Raw genomic sequence first — 24106 nt, forward strand, 5'->3', positions numbered from 1 at the left:
GGTTAAATTGTTAATTTCTTTGTGAAACAGGTTTTTAATCCTGCAAGAACAGAGCACACTAGGAACTCACAGTTCACAGACAGAATCTACAATCCAGGTAGGATTAATCGTCCTATCGTAGTATAAATTCAGTGTCAGGCTATTAGGACGATTACTTTAAGGAAAGGCGAGATAAAAATTAGAACAGATTTATAAAAAATTATGAAATTTATCTCTAAGTTTAAATATAAAAGGATTCTCTCTTGCAAAGTTATGTAAATATAATTACTAATCAAAAGGTGTTTGAAGAAAATTTTGCAGATGTTATTGGGAAATAAAAGGAATGGATTGTTATGGCGTTGATTAAAAAAAAAAAAAAGAGAGAGAGAAATTTCCAACATCAGTAGGTTCTACTCGTTTGCTTTGTGGTACTTTTATTTTCTACCTCCTGTCCTAGGATTTGAGTTATCTACTTTCAACAGGTTGTTGAGCTTTTTCTATACGAGTGCTTGCTGGTGATAGGATAAGAAAAACCAGCAAAATAAATGACTTTATTTTGCATGCGATACTAATTGTAAGTTATTCTATGATTATAAGAAAATAATCACAAAAGACATTCTTTCAATATATGTCACGATTAGTTAGGTGTCATATCAGACAGAGAACATGAAAGTACTCCGAGAAGTATACATTCTCTAAGAGGTAACGCAATTCTGATCGAGCTGTATCAGCTGCACCCTGTTCTTCGAACCCTATCTGTATAGTGGATTACGTAGCTTAAGAACATTTCACCTCCCACTGAGCAAATACCTCAATGGGAATTGTTAGGGGTGAGAGTTCAGTGGTTTTCCATTATCGTGTTTAATGGGATTAAACCTAAATCACACCAGGTCCAGATAGGTAAATTTCCGCTTTTAACATGTTATAATATTGTTACACAACATAATTATTGCAAGACCTGGTCATCCAAATTCAGACAATCTAATTTATTGTTTGATAAATTTCACAGAATGGGATGAGCTTCGATTTGATGGATAAAATGGTGAACAGTAAGTTTACATGGATATCTTACAAAACTAGTTAAACTTACAGCTTAATTAACTAGTAAGATAGTTTTGTAAGATATCCGTACAGCTGGAAGATGAGCTTGCAGTTGCTACACCTTATGAACAATCGAATAAGAGAAGCTGGAGAACTTAGATGCGAAACCGTTTTAGGTGCCCTATTTTTAAAATCAATTGTTTTATTAAAATATAATAAGTCTTCATTAAAATATAATAAGTTATAATATTTAATTCACCCCATGAAACTAAAGTATTGATTATTTTATCAAAAAATATTTAATAATTTTATTAATAATGTGAGACTCATATGGCACTCATCCATTGATTCCCTTTTGTTCAGCGTGAGATCTCGAAGTCTCAAGTCTTAATCTAAACCTGGGCATGCGTCTTAGAAAACATTAGAAACAGTTTATGGAAAGGTGACCGGGCACACAATAAAACTAGGTAAGAGAGGAACGTTTAAGAGTTTTTTTAACTGGCAGTGAATTAGTTGCTTTCAAATACAAAGCCGTTTTTTATCCTAGAAACTCGGAATTTTCCACTCCTAGAAACAAGCAAACTAGCCATAACTGGTCGTATAATGCTGACCAAAAAAAAAAGCATTATATCCTAAAAATTTAAGACTGACATTTTTTTTTTTTTTTTTTTTGAAAATGTGCGTTAAACTTAGAATTCCGCCCACCCCAGGAAGATTATCATTAACGGTCATGATTATCTTCCTGGGGTGGGCGGAATGAGAAGCATTAATGAAATTGTCACTTACATTTAATTGAAAATTATTAAAACTAAATAAAGAAACATTAACATGCATCGCCTACCACACTTCTAAAAAAGGCTAATTACCGTTAATAATTTTCAATACTTAATAACTTTTATGGATCACCTGAAGTGTTGTCCAAGGCAGAAATCAAAGTTCGGACAAGATTTTTCACAGGCGACAGTGATTTGAAACCTAACAATGATTTTATAAATAGTTCTGCATTTTACAAGTCCTCTCATTTTATTAAATCGAGGTCGCATCCTTCAACCGTTTTTGCCACCTTGTATATATTATTTAGCATTGACTGTAATAATCTTTTATCTGCAGTGATAAATGAATAGACACTTCGAATTAGAGTTTCAAATAATTATCCTTTCAATACAATGAAATCAAACTGATTAAATAATTTTTTTTTTTCTTGAGATGTCCGATATGAAATGTTTTTAAGTTTCTAGTTACTTCCACTGCAAATGGATGCTTTCGTCTTGCTTTTATTTTGTACCTGTACTTCGTAAACACATACTGGTGTGAGTTATCGCTCTTATATCATAAACGCGAATGAATGTTTCTTCATCACTTCAGTAAAAACTATTTTCAGGATATTAACAGTGTCTATCAATGAAATTTATCCTGGGAACTTCTACGAGAGTGTTAAGTTAAAAACAATTTTTGTTTTCTAGTATGCTACATTTGGACCGTTGGGTAAGATCCAAGGACATTAAACGAACCTTTGGGCAAGACTCAAGGTCATTAGCTAAGAATGCCAGGGCTGTGCGACATTCGTATATAATCATGGCCAATTCGCCATCCTATACCACTACCATTTAAAAAGAAAACTCAGTAGATTAACTTTCACTGTATTCTAAGAGAATAAAATGTGTAGAATTCTTTTTGGCAGATTTTTTACGTTTTTTCACAAGTTAAAACGGTATTTTTTGATGATACAAAAGATGAACAAAACAATTTTAAATGAATAAGCAATTACCATGAATATGCAGTGAATATGACCTATCGTACTGGAGACATAATGAATATAAATGAAAGCAACCATGTATAATTGAGAGCATAATGGGTCGAGGCTAAGGAAATGCACAGATTTTACATGTACACCTCAACATTTACGGTATCATGCAGAGGAGTAGAGTAAACAAAACACACACACACACGCACGATTTAGTTGTCATTCCAACAACAAAATAACAACGACAATGTTGTGACACAATGTGAACGGAATTCGAATAGCACAAGATTTCCACGAAAAAGCACTATTTTACATGTAAATATATTTCACACCAAATTATTGATAGTTACCTCAACTTTGATAGCTGTTCACTTAAAGAATTTCGCTCGCATGCGGTCTAAACCTATTCCAATCAGTAGGTAAAGATGGCGACAACTCAACAAAAAGTTCATTGTGTTTAACAACAGTTCACTTTGTCTTACAATAAGCCGCCTGCTTTCTGTGCAGTAAAAATATTTTTTACGTTTAAAATACAGAATTCTTTTGTAGAAATCCGGTATTTCGTATGCTTTGTATTACTGTGTAAACTATAAGCACTGGTTGAAGAATGCTTGATTTTAAAGATATCTGGAGTAGAGACCAAATGTATTAAGTCAAGAAACGGATAATTGGTTTGCAAGCAGGTGTTAAAACTTTTCAAATCTGAATGCAATCCTGTTAACTAGAAGGCTGAACTGGCATGGAAAAAACATTTCGAGCCTAGTTCCCGAATTATGTAATCAGGGATTATCAATGGTTGCTAATGCGTGTACAGTTTTGGATGGGATTGCTTAAAGATGCTTCATGACTTTAAAGTTTAAATTTAAAAGTTGTGCTTAAAAAATATTTCATTCAGTATAATATAATCATATTTATATCTACTTTTAGGTATTATATAATAGTCAATGAGAAAAACATTCTAAATGCGCCATGTGAATATATAGTGGGATTAATTTCCAAGAACATCTGATGATAAGCTACGTTCAAAAGTGACAGCATTCTCACTATGCATTTAAATGTATATGTGAAACTGTTTTACGATCAAACAGACTGAATGTAGACCGATATGAGTTGGTAATATCATGGGAAAATTAGCTCTATCGAGTTGGAAAGGGCTGTATTATATAATAGTCAATTATAATAATAGTAATATTTATAATAATAATATTAATCAATTTATCAATTAATTCATTTATCAATTAATTAATCAATTATAATAATAATATAAAAATATAATATTATAAGTCACCCCTCCCCGATCAAAACTAAGCTGATAGTAGTTGAAGCACTGTTTAAAATCAAATAACAATGTCGATAGAACAGATCTGCGATATCAAAGGAGGAAATATCTACGGTATTCACTGACACAACAGAAATTTATAGTGGTATACTTTAAGTAACCAGAAAAACTCACCACAGATCACTCACTGATCATCATAAATAAAATACGAACGTCTTGAGAATGCAGAACAAAAGACACGTAATAACTACTCACTACCTCCAAGTAAGAAGCAGTATTATTGAGAATGTTTGGATAGCTTGCATTATTAAAAACGGTCAGATAGTAGATGGGTAGTTTGCAATGTGCGATTGCAGCAGCAAATATGGGGGTAATGTAAAAAAAAAAAAAAAAAAAGCAAGGCACGGAAAGTGAATTAATTACCATGACATAATTTTCTGCATAATCATATATATGTTATGGTACAAGCTTTCGTGCAAAAGTGAAAGACGTTTGGAGTATGAATAAGGTTGTTGCGTTGTTCATTATTACATGCCACCTCCAGGGAGCCAAAAGACTGATCAAGGGAGGGCTTACTCTACAACTCTCTGTCTCCACCACTTAATCCACGAACTACAACGTACCGCAACTACACCAACGCCATCTACCGCTCACCACCACCACAGACAATCACAAACATCCATGCCCACGGCGGGATATGAACGCGCTGCCATTTGGATGGAGAGCGGGTACACTAACCACTTGGCCAACCAGGCCGTCACTTCTTCTTCGGCTAGTTGTTTTGCTAAGAGAAAAATCCGCCTTTTTCTTTTTGTAAATTATAATTAATACCTCACAAGTAAAATTTAATTTTTTATTAATTAAATACTGTTTAATTAAAAAAATAATTAAACAGTATTTTTACTTGACAGTTACAAATAAACAGTAGTTTATTTGTAACTGTAAAGTAACACTGAATGAAGTATATAATTTCATTCGCTACTTTGATTAATATTTAAAAGTTATTTAATTATAACATGATTTTTAAAAAAATCACAAATGATTTTTGTATTCCCTAAGGGAAATGGGCGGCACTCTTTTAGCTCTACCTTTTAGGATATTAGTAGGCAGCCAATCTCGTCTTTCTTCATTGCTATTGGTACAGTTCGGTAGCGCGCCAGACGAAAGCTATGTTACTAATTCTAACTAGTATACATATCAGTGGTGTCACTGCCCGTTTAGGGTGGGTGTGCCGTCGTGTGGCTTATGCAAGCCGCTCCAAAATTCACCTCAATTTGACCGTATGATTGCATTTTTATTAATGTTTGAAAGTTTTAAGAGTGCATAGCGCATCAGCGCTCATCTTAATTGGTCCAATGCAATTAATTGTAGGATAACTTCCTCTCTATCGAGCCTTGATAAGACCCCATCTAGACTACTGTGCTCAGATTTGGTCACCTAGGTTTCTTCTTGATGGGGAGGAGGTGGAGAGGATCCAGAGGCGAGTGACCAAGATGATAGCAGGTCTGTGGAATGAACCGTATGAGAACAGGTTGAGGATTTGTGGGTTGCAAAAATTGGTTGACAGGCGGAGGAGGGGAGATATGATTGAGACATTCAAATTACTGAAGGGTTTCTATAAAATTAATTCAGAAGATATTTTTGAGAACAGGGCTGGTTGTGGGAGGACTAGGGGACATCCATGGAAACTGGGCAAAAGTGTGGTTAGTAAAGGTGTTAGAGCTGGGTTCTTTACTTTTAGAGTAGTGAATGAGTGGAATGCGCTCCCTGAGTCTGTGGTGGATGCTGTGACAGTGAATGAGTTTAAGGCGAGGTATGATAGATACTGTATGAATGTCAAATAGTTGTGATGAATATGATTTGGGGCCTCCCTCGATGAGTCTAATGACTCCCTGGAGTTGCCCGTAATAATAGTAATAATAATAATAACTCTGAATACTTTAATTTATCAATTAATATAATTTTAAATATGGAAAGCATAAAGGTCAAATGAACAACAGCTGTGCTCCAGGCGTGCTGTTTATGTGAGAAGCACAAAAGATTGAGCTTCGTGGTGAGATTAGATTATCATTGGCAAATACTAAAGTGAGACACGGATAATTTGAATATTGATATGATTTTTAAATACTGCCATAAAAAAGCTAAAACATGACTTACTGCTAGTATGTGACTCTACATACTAGATTACAAAATTTAATAACTGAAAATAAACGAATTTAATTAGTTACATTTATCTATTTAAAAGATCTTTAAATGTTGATTGTTTTTTCTTTTTCTGCACTCTTATAATATAAGTTCCACCTGTCTCTCCAGAGTGTATAAGGAATTAAATGCCTTATACAATGTGGAGAGGAAGGTGGAACTTATATTCTCCTGATGCACTTGCAATATACCGCCTCAAAACAGAGATAGCTTACATTGCTTCTTTACTAGTAGGGACGGTAGGTTCTTGATCACAGTCTTCTTCAACCACTTCTTCACCAAGGTGGTTGGAAAGGATGTCTTCTACACATGGTACCATTGAAATGAGGAGGACTCATCTATCAGATACCAGTTGTTGGGCTCTGACATATCTTCTTCCTCCTATAGTTTTTCCTCCTCTTCCACAAACGTAACTCCTTCCTTCCTTCCGGAAACAGTTGGATATGGTTTCAGGAGTAACATGCAACCATGCTTTGGCGACATAGTGCATGACATCAAGGATCGATATGGTTCCATACCATTATCATGCATAAACACAGCTTTTTCAACAAGCATTTTTCTATATTTCCATTTAAATGCATGGATGATGCCCAGATCTAATGGCTGAAGGTCACTTGTACAATTAGGGGAAAAGAATACTAATCTAATGTTTCTGAGCTGCAGATCTTCAGAGTGTGCAGGACCTTTGTCTAGCAGTAGCAGTATTTTGCGGTGATTGGTCCCCATTTTAGCATCCAGAGCATGCATGGCGGATGTGAAGATGCTGCTGGTCATCCATGCTGTGCTGTTGGCATCATACTTAGTAGGCAGATTTTTCACATTCTTAAAACACCTTGACTTTTTTAAAATTTGCCAATTACCAGTGGAGGTAATTTTTCTGATCCAAACCATGAGCAAAACAGTTACCCTCTGCTTGCTGAGTTTTCCACCGTGACATTTCTCTCCTTTAAAACACAACGTTTTACTTGGCAAAATGTTATAAAAGAGCCCAGTTTCATCAACAGTGAAAATATTTTTCGGTTCGGAGTCCTGAATAATAGTCTTTAGTTCATGTTTCCATTGGTTTACAGTTTCTCCTGCAACATTATTGCTTTCTGCACACACTTGATTATACACAATATTGTGATGAGTCTTGAAACGATCAATCCATCCATTTGACGCAGTAAAACCATTAAATCCCAACCTTGCAGCAAATTCAAGGGCTTTCGCTAGGAATATAGTACCATCGAGTGGAATATCCGATGCTCTCGTAGAAACAAACCACTCCGCCACAAGTTTATCCAATTCATTTTATGGCGATGTCCGGATATATTTTCGTTTTTTTTTTTTTTTTGAAATAGCGCCAGACTGCTTTGCATTGAGTCCAATGCTTGAGACCTGTTTTTTACTATCGTGTTCAAAGTGGACACGGAGATGCCAAGATCTTTTGCTAATTGGACACGTGTTCCGGCATACCAATCTATACGTCGCAGAATTGCCATCTTTTTTTCTACCGAAATACATTTTCTATCTTTTTTCTCCATGTTACTAACATTGATCATTTCATGCAACTTGAAAGCAACTATCACACGCTAAATTACGTAGCAGAAATTCTGCAATATACCACATGCTTCTGAAGTGCGACTACGAACACCTAGTGAAGCGATATTTCACGAACTGTGGTCTATTCAGTGATATCTAATATTCACGAGTAACAACTGTTACTTGGTAGAAGTGTGAATGTGATTTCACAATTTGTGTATGATCCTTGTTCACGATTTCAATACAACACTGTGAATGTGAAATCATATCGCAACACGTTACGGGTGCCACGAGCTACTGACAGTTTAAAATTACTGACACTGTGATTGACAAATCACGGTGTCGCTTATCACTACATCACTGCTGCAAGTGTGCAAGTCACTGTGATGGTGATGGCGAAAACGAAACTACAGCCGAAAGCAACGCCATCTAGGAACAGAAATGCGCAGATTTCCGCAGAAATCGATTTGAATGAGAGGAAATCGATTCGAAAATTAGCGTTGGCACCCGAGAAAAAACAGCAAATCACGGGAAATAACGTTCCACATCAAGTTGTTAATGGTGTGAAAATAATATATCGTAAAAATAGGCCTTAAGACGGGATCAACGAAAAATGGCAGGAAAACGTAAATTGCGGGAACGTAAAAACGGGGTTTTACTGTGTATGTATGTATGTATGTATGTATATATATCTATATCTAAAAGAGTTCATATATATTATGAAATCTTACATGTGCTCTGTGGTAGTTACTTTATGGTAGCTTTCATAAATAGTATTTGAATTCTCGAAAAAATCAGACAAGCATGCTTGTCTGATTTTTTCGCGAATTCAAATACTATTTATGCATTTTGGTTATGCGAATTCAGTTTATATATTATTATATTATATTATTATACATTTTGGTTATACGAATCCAGTATGTATACAGCAGAAATAAAAATTATGAAATTTAAATTTACAATAATAAAAATGTTTATTACTGAATGAAATAGTCGCTGTTGGGAAGAAATCAGTCTGGTGAAATCACTTGATGCATTTGTTATTTTCAGTAGTGGATGGGGCTCTACGTCAAGAAGACAACTTGTGAAGCAAACACGACTAAACATGTATAGATGCACGGTCGAGAGGTGAAATAATCACTGAGGGCTGTTACAGTTTGAGACACGAATAATTCCAAAATTTAGCGGAGAGTTCCAACCGCGTAGTTCGAACTATATTAATTGAAACTTTTAGTGCAAACGGATCGAACTATGAGTCGGAACGTGATCGTGTCCTCAAACCAGATGCGTTCTTAACGGAGGCAAATCGATACATGCAAAGAGATGGGTTTTCTTTAAAACTTCCTTTATATTTTTAGTTATTGAAAAATTTATTAGTAGAATAGGTCGCACTTATCTGTGATAATATGGAGCCAAAAATATAAAAGTAAAAACAAACAAACAATACTTTTTAAAAAAGTTCGTCGTACCCCTTATGACCTTTCGCATGCACTAAATGCAATGCAGCCATCAGCAAATTCAAATCTGATTTCGTAATGACCTATAGAAGAAGACTGGCCTCCTGTCCAAATGGAAGTCATATCGTTTGGTCCCCTGTAAAGGGCGTCGAACGTAACATCTTACCTCAGCCCTACATATTAGACTACTGTTCAGCACTTATAAACATTAGTTGATCTTTTGCTATCACTCACTCCTCCAACTCTTGCACAGATGAGCAGGGTAAATTCGCCTCCACCAAAAACTGAGCATAATATGCCTAGTTTGCTTTATCGACAACAAAGATCACAAGAATCATAACTTACACATTAAAATATCATCGGTCATGATGGCATCTCTGTAATTGTACTCGAACGTTGTGCTCCACAACTAATACGTTTGCTACTTCATATCTGCATTAGCTGGCTATCACAATGCCTGAAAGTAAGCATATATATGGCAAGGAACTAAAAAAAGGAGGGGTTGAGACAAAAATCTGCTGTCAAACTACCAATCGATAGCCATTACGTTACTTCACCCCGGAATAATGAAGAAAGCCATCTCCAGTCAAATCCTTCACTACTCAGAGGCATAAGATCAACGACCAACAGTATGAGTTCCCCATTGCAGATTCCCGGCTGATTTCTTAGCCTACATCACCAATCACTGGATACGTTTTGGAGAAATCCAGTCCCTCTAAAGCGCATTTGATCGTATCTGCATCGAAGCCTGCTAAGGAAATTGCCATCCTTCTGTTTACTGCCACTCTCTGTATGGAAAGGCAGCTTTTTCTCTCTCGTTCACTGCTTTTCATGGTGGACGGCTTCCTCTCTTCCAGCTTTTTCACCAATACAGAAGTGTCTCAGGGCTCTGTTCGATCACCTATCCTGTTTCTTCTACAGGCTGACCTGTCCTCAATCACCAATAATCCACTTCACAGCTTTGCTTACGATAATGCACTGCTTTTGTGCTATTCATTAGACTAACTATACAATGCTGAAACATCCCAAGCTTCGAGATTGCCTACAACCAATAGCTTAAACGTTGATCTCCATACATCCTCCAATGAGATGAGTTGATTGGAATTTCAGTTGAAGAAACTAAGATTGAGGGGCAATATATTGTGTGCATAAATTGTGCATGCTCTCCTGGACTGTTTACTTTTTTGTGGGATGAAAATCCCGAGTTTCCGGGAGAGAACACCCCGACACCTGCATCTATTAATGAAGTGAAGATAGCCTAGTCACCTTTAATGCTACGAAAACGTAGTCTGGCAAAAGGAATGTCAGTTATCCTTAACCTCAGTAATATACAAATCACCAGACAGGAGCACATCTCGCTCCTCGAATCGACATTTATCTCCACCCTTTCTTGACATGAGCACATCACATCAATAGCCTCTGAAAACTAGGCATTATGTTTCACTCATATGATTTTTTATATTAATCCAGTTACTCTAAAGAAATCCCAACTAATCCTCTCATTGTTAGATTGCTTAAATGTTTGTGGGTACATAAAACCGCAGTAAAGATTCTTGATGCTGTCCAGTGAAGAACGATTCACTTATAGATGGCCCAACCTCACTAACTCACTTTAACCACTATCTCACAAACACGGTGTTTCGACATTCTTCACTTTTTTACAGATACTTCCATGGACACTACTCCATTGACAGGGAGCCCCCATTCCTGTGCTTTCTGTGGGCCTAGAGTAGTCACTGTCCATCCTTTTTCAAACTAATAGTAAACACATCGAACTTGCTTCTGCTCTTCCTATTTTATTCCAGCTTCCCCATCCAAACTTTTTAGCATGTAGTATGAGTGATATCCAGTATGATATAAGCAATGACGTAAAACAATTTCCCTCGCCGCTATAAGCAAAGGATGAAACTGGATGTTCATCTACCAACCAGAACACCTGACAATTCTAATTACTCAAAGATTACAAAAAAAAAAAAAAAACTCTGAATCTTTTCTTAACCAAACTCAGCTTCCAGGTATACTGTTGGGATGATCTTTCGCCTCAGTAATTCAGATCATTACCTCATAAAAGTTTAATCTTTAGTGGAATGCTAACAATGCCAAGAGGAAAGGTCTCCGAGACGTTTTTTCCTCCTTTCCAAGGTCAGACTGTTTCCGTTATCAAAGAGACTGATATTTTTTGTGAGCCTGTCACAGCAGTTATCTATGGTGGGATGAGGAATTTCATTCTCCACTCTGTTCAAAATTCCTGCTCACTATCCAAGCCATAACAATCTTCCAGAGTGTGCCAGAAAAGCTCAAAAAAAAAAAAAAAAAAAGCATATCGAATGTAGCATGAGAACAAAAACTTCAGCTTCATACACAGCCGAAGCTGAAACGCGAGATAATCATTAACAGTGCGCTCCTAGTCTGAGAGTGAATGTAGAAAACTGGTCTTTTGTGCCAATTATAGTTGTGCCTTCTGGTCTTTTGCGAAAGCTGTTGAGCGCAATTTCTGCCCATCTGTAGTCCCACCTCTTTCTCATCCAGATGGCAGTATGTTTCATCACCAAAAGATAAAGCCTATCTCTTGGCACCATTCTTCTCATCCAGCGCGTAGATCATGATTAATGTAAATCACCTACAACTTTACATGAAACACTGCATCGCATTCTTCCTGTGGCCAAGAATACCGAAAGGCTTTCTGGACTTCTTATTTTGATGATGTCGTGCTAACTGTACTCCTGAAGTAACATCTTTTGTTACTTCAGGAGTAACTATTGATCTCACATCAATTCTGGCTAAAGTAATAGAGAAGGTTATTATCAACTTCAATACCGGGAAAAGTGTCAAGAATTCACCAATATGAAATCCACCAGTCAAGATCGACAACAGGATCAAGACCTTCTTGTCTTCATAATTCACCTTTGGACAACTGTCATAGAACGTCTGGAGAAACTTGTTCTATTGCATTATATATATATATATATATATATATATATATATATATATATATATATATATATATATATAGGTTACCGGCAAAGTGTTAAATTAGGCATTCTATAGAATGCCGAAAGAGGACGTCAAAGTATAAAACGCTTAAAACTTCATACATTTCCTAGGCATTCTATAGAATGCCAAAAGGCAAATCGGCAAAGTATAAAATACTTTTTCTCTCTAAGATGAAAAGCCAAAAGGCTATTTTTTTCTGGCGAGGTTGATATAAGTTAAGGGGATAAAAATCCCTTCTTGTTTTTCAGCCAGTAAGCGAAACTAAGATCGAACACTACGATCTGTAACGTTTCATGCCGACGAACTGTCAGCGTAATCGTAGTGTTCGATCTTAGTTTCGCTTACTGGCTGAAAAACAAGAAGGGATTTTTATCCCCTTAACTTATACTTTTTCTCTCTATTTCAGTAATACATGCTCGTAATATACTCGTAACATACGCACGCGCAGCTACTCATGACCTTCAACCTAAAAGAATATTCATCGTAGCAATTAGCATGTATATGTCAAAACAGATACGACCTCCCAAGTGTTAATGTTACAAGGTGAGTCACGTGACTATCTACGCTCGCCTCAAACAGAGTCAGAACTGCACAAATAATGGCCGAACAAGCTACATTGCTGGGCAGGAATCATGGCATGTTGACGTGGAACGACGATCTACGAAGAACTATCTAAAGTTCGAGCCAATGCTGCTAAGAACTGCATTTTTTTAACTGATACTACCTATCAAAAGTTAGTGGACGATGTGAAAAATGCTAAGATGGCTTCTAAAAAGATACCACGTGACTTTTGGCTGCTGAATCGCTATGATGTGATGGTCGTAGAAAACAAAAGTAAGTTGATTTATCCTGTTAAAGAAGGCATCAGTGAAATCCATTTCTACGTCACAGATTCTGAGTTATTTAATGTACTTCATGAAGCTCATTTGGCCATTGGCCATGGAGGACGTGACAGAATGTTGAAAGAAATCTCACACAAGTACAAGAACATTACTCGTCATGACATTGAACTGTACATTCACCTTTGTGAGCCTTATCAGAAAAAACAAAAAAGTGTTAAAAAGGGTGTTGTAGTGAAGCCTATGATTTTTTCCGAGTTCAATTCCCGTTGTCAGGTCGATCTCATCGATTTTCAGTCACATCTTGACAGGGAATACAAGTTTATAATGGTATACCAAGATCGTCTCAATAAGTTTGTGGTTCTCAAGGCTCTTACATCAAAGACAGCGGAAGAAGTGGTAGATAACCTCGTGGACATATTTACGTTGCTTGGAGCACCATCGATTCTACAATCCGACAATGGTAGAGAATGTGCTAATAATGTAGTGAGAAGCCTAAAGGAGTACTGGCCGACTTTGGAGATCGTCCATGGCAAGCCTCGCCACTCAAAAAGCCAAGGAAGTGTCGAAAGAGCTAATCAGGACATTGAAAATATACTGTGTACGTGGATGCAAGATGAAAAAACTGACCGATGGAGTGAGGGACTACGTTTCGTGCAACTTTTGAAGAACTGGGCATTTCATTCTGGGATTAAGAGAACACCATATGTAGCTCTCTTTGGCTGCAAAGCTAAAAAGTGGGTCTCACAACGTCTTCCTTACCCCAAGATGTTTTACAAGACATAGAGACTGAGAAGCTACTGGAAAAAATGACGGAAAACATCCAAACAATACAAGAAGAAACAGATCCTATCCAAGAGAAAGAGTCTATTGCACAAAACAGAGACGAGACTGTAGTCCACGATGAAGAGTCTACTGAAGAGGCTTCCGGTTCTGCAACCTGCTGCGTTTGTTTGAAGGTAACCAGTGATGCCCATACTTGCAGAAACTGTCACCGAAACGTTCATGCCACCTGTGGACATGAGAGTAAAGACGATGGAAGTGAGAAAATAGAAGGTGATGATGTTAATATTATGTGTACGCTTTGCTTCAATATTGAGAATGCTGTCGAAGGTAAAATTCGATCTAAATTGAATCTGGAAATACAGGCCTAAAAAATAAAAATGGATTCCGACAAAAAATTTCCTCTTGTAGCTTTGGGAGCCACTGTGCTTGTTCCTATCCCAAACGTCGACAAGGAACGGGGAGACTCGCGCAATCTGCTGGCGGTTGTTATGAATGTGACAGACGATGGTTTTTACCGACTTGGAACTGCTGAAGGAATTTTAAACCAACTCTATGCCAGATCACAATTCACTTTATGTCACAAGGACTTGCTGAGAGTTGGAGATCATGACGTGCCTTCATGATCGTGCCTGATCATGAAATAGCTCTCCGGTCAGCCGCTTCCGCTCAGTCCACGGGTAGCGGCCAGGGATTCGTGAGGTGTACTTGCAAGACCAAGTGCCGAAATTTGAAGTGCTTTTGTATGAAAAAGGCAGTTAAGTGCAATTCAAAATGCCATTCCAGTCTACCTTGTAGTAACAAGTAGTTCAGCACTGGTCTTTTTCTCTTTTTTGTAATTTCTAATTGTTCAAAATATGTAATTTTGTAATTGTTACCTTTTTTCAATAAAATACAACTTTTCAATAAAAGCCTTTTTTACACATTGCCAAAACAGCAATTGTCATTCTATATAATGAATTCTTTATTTCATACTTTGCCTAAAAACGCCACGCATTCTATAGAATGCCTGCTTTTCACACTTTGCCGGTATATATATATATATATATATATATATATATATATATATCTTGAAATATCTTGAATATATATATATATATATATATATATATATATATATTCAAGATATTTGATAGTGTTCAACATCGAGAACTTCTCAGCTGACTGCCATCTTACTATCTACCTTTCAATTTTGGTAATTGAATTTTTCGTTTTCTCTCGGATCGTTCACTGCATGTCACGATGGAGAGTGTTCAATTTTCAGTTTTTCATATTAATGCAAGAGTCCTCAAAACTCTGTTATATCACTCACTTTCTTCCTCTTATGCATTGCCGCTCTTCTTTCAATGACATCAAACCTTATTCACAGTTTTGCTGATGACAGTATTTTCAATGCCTCCCACTTATGTAACAAACCTTGTGGCGGCTAAACATTTCAAGCTTTATGATCATCTATTATTAGTGCCGAAACCCTGATTTTTACACAATCTTTTAGTTACATTTAATGCTTCCAAAACCAAAACGCAATTTTGTCTTTTTTCTCGAAAAAAAAAAAAAATCAGTTCTTCTCCCCATGACTTTAGATAATACTTAACTTAAGAGTGAAAACCAGAAATCGTCTGTTCAGCTACTTACTGTGTACAAAACAAAAATTTGCCCAACCTTATATACCTTATACCGTTATCGCATTTTCCGTGGTGCATCTAAGACCTCTCTAAAACAAATCTTGATTCTGTTTAGAGGACAGCAGTTCGGCTAATTAACGATCCCCCACTTCTCTCCAGCTAACGTCTCATGAATAGGCAGTTGCCACAGTGTTTCTTTTCTAGCGATATTTCCATTTCTTCTGTTCAGCAGAACTGACGCCCATCATTCCGCCCATGTTTTCTAAACCTACAATAATGTGAACAACATCTGCATCATCCTTTTACAGTTGTATTGCTGCCTTACCGAGCCTGATGCTCTCATTTATCTTTCATTCCATTTCCTCCGTTCTATAGAAAAGTCTTGAAGTATTACCTAAAGACTACAACTTCTAACTTTTCAAAAAGAATATTAACATATAGTTTTTCTTTTGATCCCTACTCTCACAAAGCACTGATTTTTTTTTCTAAACGCTTATTGGCTTCCTGTGTGTGTGTGTGTGTACAATATAAAAATCTCCATTAGGAAGTACATCTCAACAATTACAACCTTCAACTCTTCAATGAAAATGTCATAGACTTCCTGCTTCCTTGCTCTCACACGACACTCATGTGCTAGAAGTTCATCCACCTCTCGTGTATAGGATCAGTATAAAAAAAATACAAAATACAATTTAGTTGGCTAAGTCCAAAATTGCTAGCCCGTTGTTCAATCAGTATAAAGATTCTTGTTTTTGTTGTTATTTTGAATAAGACAACAAAGGCTACGAGACCAGTTGCATTATGTCTGTAAATTGAGTGTGGGTTCTTCGTCTAATTTGCCTGTTTTGTTGGATGAAAAAGTTGTGTTTCCGGAGAGACACCCAATCCTACACCATCATATGAGATTGGATAACTCACTTACAGTTGAAAAGCGCATATAAAAGTTCTTCACGTCCTAGATTAGATGAGATTCAAATTCATGTCTTTCCAATGAAGAGTACCACTGGAAGGTGAGGAATGGAAGTTAGACATTGGATCATAATTCCTGCTCGGTTTTCACACATTCCTTTTAAACTATGTGTAGGTCTACTCCTAGCATCAATTTAAGTAAAGGGAAAAAATTAGTTAAAAAAGAAATGTGTTTGTATGTACATGATATATTATTTTATTATGTAAGTACACATTATCATATAAATACGCCAGAACAATGATTTATTTAATAATATAAAATATGAAAAAATATCAATTTTTACTATAAAGAATGAAATATATGTATAACAACTTATAAGATTTAAAAGAAATCTTAATATATTAAATTTTATTTAATCTAAATGCGCTTATCAATAAACTCATTTATAACGCTATCAAAATTCAAATTTTTTGCAATTTCATGCTCTATAGATATTATTGCCAGGGACGACAAACGTTCTTGAGATATAGAAGATCGCAAATAGGTTTTTATTAATTTTAATTTGGAAAATGACCTTTCTGCTGATGCGACCGTAACTGGACTGGTCAATAATATTTTAAATGTCGTAGTAATATTTGGATAAATATCCGACAAATTATTTGCAATTATGAATTTTAAAATATTAATGGGTGCATCTTCTGTAACAATATTTCTAAAAATAATTAATTCATTGTAAAATTCAGATTCATCAATATCTGCATTTAAATTTTGATACTGCTGTTTGCAGCAAAATTTTAATTCATTTTCTGTCATTTTTCTTATTAATTTCATATCATAAAGAAATCCAAATGATTTCTGGTGAATTGCATACAATTCAAATCTTTTTTTGACAGATTGTAGAGCAGCATCTAAAATTACAAAAAAGAAATTTATTCTAAATTTATCTTTGTTATCACCTATGTGTGATTCATCAGGCGTTTCATAATCAAAAAATACTTTTCTTCGACGAACTCGACTTTCTTTAAATTTACCTTTTATTTCTAATAGATTTGACAGTTCTTTAGCAATCTCAAAACACCTATCAAATCCTGATATTCTCTGCTCTTCAAAGTACTGCACTTAGTTGTACGTCTATGGGAATTTTTGCATTTTGTAATACTTTACTTACTAAATTAACTTTTGACAAAAGCTCATACCTAATTACAAGCCTTAGTATAAACTCAAATGAATCTATTTGTTCATATATTGAAACCACTTCTACTTTGATAGTATTATCCGATGCAGTTTTAAATAAATTTTTTTAGTGCATTTAAAAATTCTGGAATTTGAAAACGTACAGCTCTAGCTGATTCTATTCTACATCCCCATCTTGTATCACATAACGGTTTTGGAGTTAATTGTTTAACAAATTTCTTTAATATGTCCCAACGTGAGATTGAGGCAGCAAATAATGTATATATTTTTTGTATAACATTAAAAAAAATTATTGCTATAATTGATGATTTTGCGACATCCCCTAAAATTAAATTTAAATAATGACAGGCGCAAGGAGTATAAAATGCCTTTTCGTTTTCATTTAAAATGTATAAAATGGGTGATAGATACGAGTTTTGTTTCTCATATACTCCTTTCATATTCGCTCCGTTATCATATCCTTGTCCTCTACAATCTGACAATTTAATTTTTAATTTATTCAAAAGTGATTTTATATTTTCATATATACCTTTACCAGTAGTGTCATTAGTTGTTAAAAACGTCAAAAAGTGTTCACGAATTTCAATATCTGCTTCAAATATATGTAAAAATCTAAAAATTACTGAAATTTGCTCCTGATGACTAACATCAGGAGTACAATCGAGAATTATTGAATAGTACTTTGCCTGTCGTATCATATTTACAATATTTTGTTGAATTTTGGTTCCCATATCAACAATTAATTCATTTTGCACAATGGGTGAGAGATACGAATTATGTTTCTTACCTATAAGTTTTTTACTAAATTTTACTGTAAATGGGAATTATAGGTAATTCCCATTTACAGTAGCAAAAACAAAACAGTGCACATACCCAACAATAATGCACTTGCTGCTGCTTATTTCTGACTACTGGCGGATGCTCGGTGCGAAATGCATAATGAACGCACATGCGATTAGAAAAGGGAAAAAGTCAGGGAAGCCTAAGGACTAGTCATTCTCAATTTCTCTTCTATAAGACTGTATTTATATTTATTCTTACTGTATTAGAAGGCCAGTCCCAACAAACTTACTCGTAAATACCGTTCCTATTTTTTTAAAGTTCATACATTAAACTAGCGCTTAATGTTGGATTTAATATCCACTTAATTTATATAATTTTGTATCGCCGACGTCAAGCCTTTTGGCTATTTATTTTAGTAAATAAGTATTAATAATTAATTATGGAATAATCATAAAGAGTATTAGTACACTTATGTATACGGTGTAGCACGTTGAGAAATATAAAAGTACGCATTTAAATTAGTTATCAATCACAGGACTAATGCTACAATATTGTAGTTTCCTCAGGCCAACATCATTAAGTTAACTTGTGGTAAGTTTCATTGACATATCCCATTCTGATCACCAAAAATTTATAATATTATTCAGTATAAAATTGATTATTGTATTATTAAATTGATTTTAATGATGTTGGTTTGAAGAAAAAAAAAACGGTAGTGAGAAAAATATTCATGCATTGTAACTCACCACAGAAGTCACTGGAGCAGGGGAAGCAGCAGAAGGATGTCGACTTGTCTGCGAACGCTTACCGTCGAATATAACTGGCACCCCTGATTTCACTTTACGAAAAAAAAGACATTTAAACGTTTTGCATATATACCTCCCACACAAAAACAACACGCCTTCCCCAACAGCCATTATATACTGTAGATTCAAGAAAAAAAAAGAGTTTTATTGTATCCCTGAATAAGGTACAGAGGCTTTTGCAGCCTGTGTAATATATTTCTCAACAAATAGTGCAATTAGAGACAGCTGGAATAAAAAGGTGCTAACTAATAAATCAAATCACATGTACCCCTCTCACAGAAACTAGGCTGTATAGATGCAAGCAAAACCATATATTGCACCGGAAACACAGTATCTAACTAAAACACTTGTCTAATTTTTCAATTACATGAAATAAGTATTTGCTTGATTGCATTTGAAATTCTCAATGTTATTATGACAGATCACAAAGGCTAACTTCAAATAAAATTCTACCACGAATTGAAACATTCCATATAATGCTTGTGTGAGTTCCCTTTCCAGCTCAAACGCAAACAAGACAATAAAAAATCAACGAAGTGTTGAAATTTTGTGTGAGTAGAGCCCGCCGGTAATGAGAAGTTCTGTCGGAACGATAAACGACACCCAGTCGTGAATGTCTTAAAACTAAGAAATATATAGTGAATGTTGTTATGACAGATGCTATGGAATTCGGTTGAAGAGAATTAGCATTTCAACTTAAAAATTGTCGTTCCATTTGTCTTTAAAGGGTCGCGTGATCTTTTGTTAATACTACACCAATAGAATTCATGTCTTCATAGTTGCTCTCTCCTGTAAAACAAAATTTAACTTGTACCTATTGTAACAATTAAAAAAAAAAGTTGAATAATTTATAAGCGTATAAAAGGATACCATATTTAAATCGTTGACGTGCCAGCAAAATTCTCGGGCGTGCCATAGGTTCGCCACCCGTGTTGTACGATATTGTTGTATATCTTAGAGTAGTTTCAAATATTAGCGCTACGATCTTATTTCGCTTACTATAACAACAGTAGTTGGTTGTAAAATTATATACATATATATTTCTATATACTACTTTTTTATATAATAATTATAATATTAATTTATATAATAATTTTTAAAAATTAATTTTCTTTTTTCAATTTTTTGCGCTTTGCGGGGCCCTGTGCCACCGCACAATTCGCACACCCATAAATACGGCCCCCTAAGTGTGTATGTATATTTCGAAAGTTGCAGCACCCCCACGATTTCAAGCCACGAGCAACCATTGCTTTTAATACTTCCAAAATGCAATATTGTGTTTTTTTTTTCTCTCTCGCAAAAACTCTCCAAATTTCTTGTCTTCGTGACCATTGATAATACTCAGTTTAAGAATTAAGACTTATAACCAAGTTTATATAAAATTACTTGGTATCCTGAATACATAATAAACCCAAGACAAAAAAACTTTCTACACACACACACACACACACACACACACAATATATACATATATATATATATATATATATATATATATATACAGGGTGTTCGGGATAAATTTGACATATTTATAATTAATTATATTTTTCCGTAAGTTACATGTATTAACACACACTTCTCTTCATTTAAAAGTTTGGACCCTTCTTCATTCACATACAAGATGTCAGAAAGGATGGATAGCTGGAACCCACCTGAATCATGGAAGAGAATAACTTGTATCATGATGATTCGTGCCCGCCATCAAAATAAGGATATTACGACTGCTGCCCAATGCTCCCTGAATACAGTAAAAACAATCAGGCATGAACTAGAGACTTGCAATGGTGACTACGAGGATGTAGCAAGAAGAAAGATCCCTAGCAGACGATCTGATTGCGTTCGTACAGCAGAATTCCTCGCAAATGTGCAGGAACAGGTGTTGAAGAACCCTGGCATTGGAATTCGGGCTTTGTTCGTGGAGTTGCTAACTGTAGTCAAGCCCTGGATAACAAGGGTAGGCAATGGTAGGCCGTATGTATGGCAGCAGGATTCGGCCCCTTGCCACACCTCTGGGAAAAGTCAAAAATGGTTGTCTGAAAATTTCTACGACTTCACCAGTCCAAATGTTTGGCCTCCAAACTCCCCAGACCTTAACCCCATGGATTATTTTGTATGGGGCGCAGTTGAAAAAGACACCAATCGCACTTCCAGTAATACAAAAGCCCAGTTAATGGATAAAATTAAAACAGTTTTTGCGGCCCTTCCCAGGGAGACTGTAGCATCAGCTTGTTCGAGGTTCCGAAGCAGAATTGAAGCTGTGATCGATGCTAATGGTGGTTATTTTGAGTAAATCTTGTTGATAGTATTGTAATTAACTCTACCTGTAATGTTTTTTTGTCAATTCATTAAATTTAATAGATACAAAGAAGATTTTCTTTTTCCTTACGAAACTGTCAAATTTATCCCGAACACCCTGTATATATACAGGGTGTTCGGGATAAATATACAGGGATATATATACAGGGTGTTCGGGATAAATTTGACAGTTTCGTAAGGAAAAAGAAAATCTTCTTTGTATCTATTAAATTTAATGAATTGGCAAAAAACCATTACAGGCAGAGTTAATTACAATACTATCAACAAGATTTACTCAAAATAACCACCATTAGCATCGATCACAGCTTCAATTCTGCTTCGGAACCTCGAACAAGCTGATGCTACAGTCTCCCTGGGAAGGGCCGCAAAAACTGTTTTAATTTTATCCATTAACTTGGCTTTTGTATTACTGGAAGTGCGATTGGTGTCTTTTTCAACTGCGCCCCATACAAAATAATCCATGGGGTTAAGGTCTGGGGAGTTTGGAGGCCAAACATTTGGACTGGTGAAGTCGTAGAAATTTTCAGACAACCATTTTTGACTTTTCCCAGAGGTGTGGCAAGGGGCCGAATCCTGCTGCCATACATACGGCCTACCATTGCCTACCCTTGTTATCCAGGGCTTGACTACAGTTAGCAACTCCACGAACAAAGCCCGAATTCCAATGCCAGGGTTCTTCAACACCTGTTCCTGCAGATTTGCGAGGAATTCTGCTGTACGAACGCAATCAGATCGTCTGCTAGGGATCTTTCTTCTTGCTACATCCTCGTAGTCACCATTGCAAGTCTCTAGTTCATGCCTGATTGTTTTTACTGTATTCAGGGAGCATTGGGCAGCAGTCGTAATATCCTTATTTTGATGGCGGGCACGAATCATCATGATACAAGTTATTCTCTTCCATGATTCAGGTGGGTTCCAGCTATCCATCCTTTCTGACATCTTGTATGTGAATGAAGAAGGGTCCAAACTTTTAAATGAAGAGAAGTGTGTGTTAATACATGTAACTTACGGAAAAATATAATTAATTATAAATATGTCAAATTTATCCCGAACACCCTGTATATATATATAGTGCTTCATTTACTCGGTTGTTATAGATATTTTTTAAAAGAATTGAATGACAAACCGAGAGAAAAGGAAAAAGGTTTAATAGTATCACATGACTAGTTTCGGCATACAGCCTTCTTCAGGTGTTTTTATAAAAGAAAAGAAAAAACATTAAACATTGAAGATAAAAACTGTATACAGCACAGGAAGTCACTATACATATTTAACGTTAAAACGTTGTAGTTAACGTATTCAAAGCTGTTCCTTCGTTGGCCACATTGTTGGGTGAGTGATTGCATATAGCATCTCGTGAGCTCCAGTATTTGATCACAGCAGAATGACAGTCTGGGAGGGTTATCTTAAATTATTATTTAAATATACAGGGTTGAGGATGATTTCTCTAGATTCTACAATTTTTCTCTCCAATTCGTCATGGCAAAGGAAAATGTTGTTAGACCTGTCCCAAAGGATTGTATGACTATGGTTTTCATCATCAGAATCGGCTGAAAAAAGGATATGGCTAGATAAAGCACTGGCACGTGTTCTCTTGTAAGTGATGTCCCTCCTGTGCTCCTCCATACGCAATTCAATAGACTTATCTGTCTGGCCAAAGTAAGGAATGTCGCAGTCGCACGATATCTTGTACACACCGGGATATTTTAGATTATGATGGCTAGGCTTTGTACAGCTCACTAGAGAGCGGATCTTAGGAAGCGGAGTAAATAAAGTGTTAATGTTATATTTTTTGAGAATCTTGGCTAATTTTTGAGAAACTGAGCTTATGTATGGTGTAAACGTATGATGTTAATTTCTGTTTATTTTATGTGTCTTTATTTTTTATCTATACCTCATATATTATCTATCTTTATATGCCGTTTTTCTAATTTAGCTGTGCACGCTTTCTCTCTCTGAATCTTTCTTGTTTATGGTATTACGTACTATATTTATCTACCCTGCGCACTACGAGTCTTATGCCTGAGATACTAGAAAATTTATTTAACTGAGACTGTGCCACTAATATCATTATTTAGCATAAAACTAATAATACGGCCAGTAGATTTCAATCTCTCTTTCTCTAACACAAATTCCTTCAATAAAACTTGACACAGACAGTCGTGATCTGTTCTTTTACTTAACTTTACGCTTTGGCTATCTCACTTAATTTCCCCGCTCACAAGTCCAACTTTATTTAGGAACAGTGCAGTTGTAAAAATAAACAAACAGGCAGCACTCTTTTGACAAAAAGAACAAAACAATTTACTTACATTACTATACAATATACATGAATTTAAACATTAGGGAGATTGCTTTTTCTATCCATTTATAAAATCTTTAGCATAAATTATAACCTATTTACTTTAGCACTAATTAACTTCTTTAACTCACAATCTTATTTACTCTCTGCTTACAAATTCAACTTATTAAACTTCTAGTTTATTTGCAAAGAGGTTAGCTAACTCTCTGGTAAGTTAGCTTTACAAATTTTATATCAACTTTCAATATGCCAATCGATTCTCTTAATGACAATTCTTACTACTATTGAACAATCTCTTAAAAGTTCATCTACAACCTACTATGAGAGGGAA

The 24106-nt window shown here is 35.6% G+C and overlaps 1 protein-coding gene across 3 annotated transcripts in view; it reads left to right on the top strand.

Moving 5' to 3' along the window:
• LOC150095857 (uncharacterized) overlaps window positions 1-24106 on the top strand; it is a 141566-nt gene that overhangs the window by 26154 nt on the left and 91306 nt on the right. The gene's annotated exons all lie outside the window — the stretch shown is intronic.

This window comes from Typopeltis vanoorti, chromosome 19 (assembly GCF_054136105.1).
Source record: "Typopeltis vanoorti isolate ZY-2024b chromosome 19, IOZ_Tvanoo_1.0, whole genome shotgun sequence".
NCBI lineage: Eukaryota > Metazoa > Arthropoda > Arachnida > Uropygi > Thelyphonidae > Typopeltis > Typopeltis vanoorti.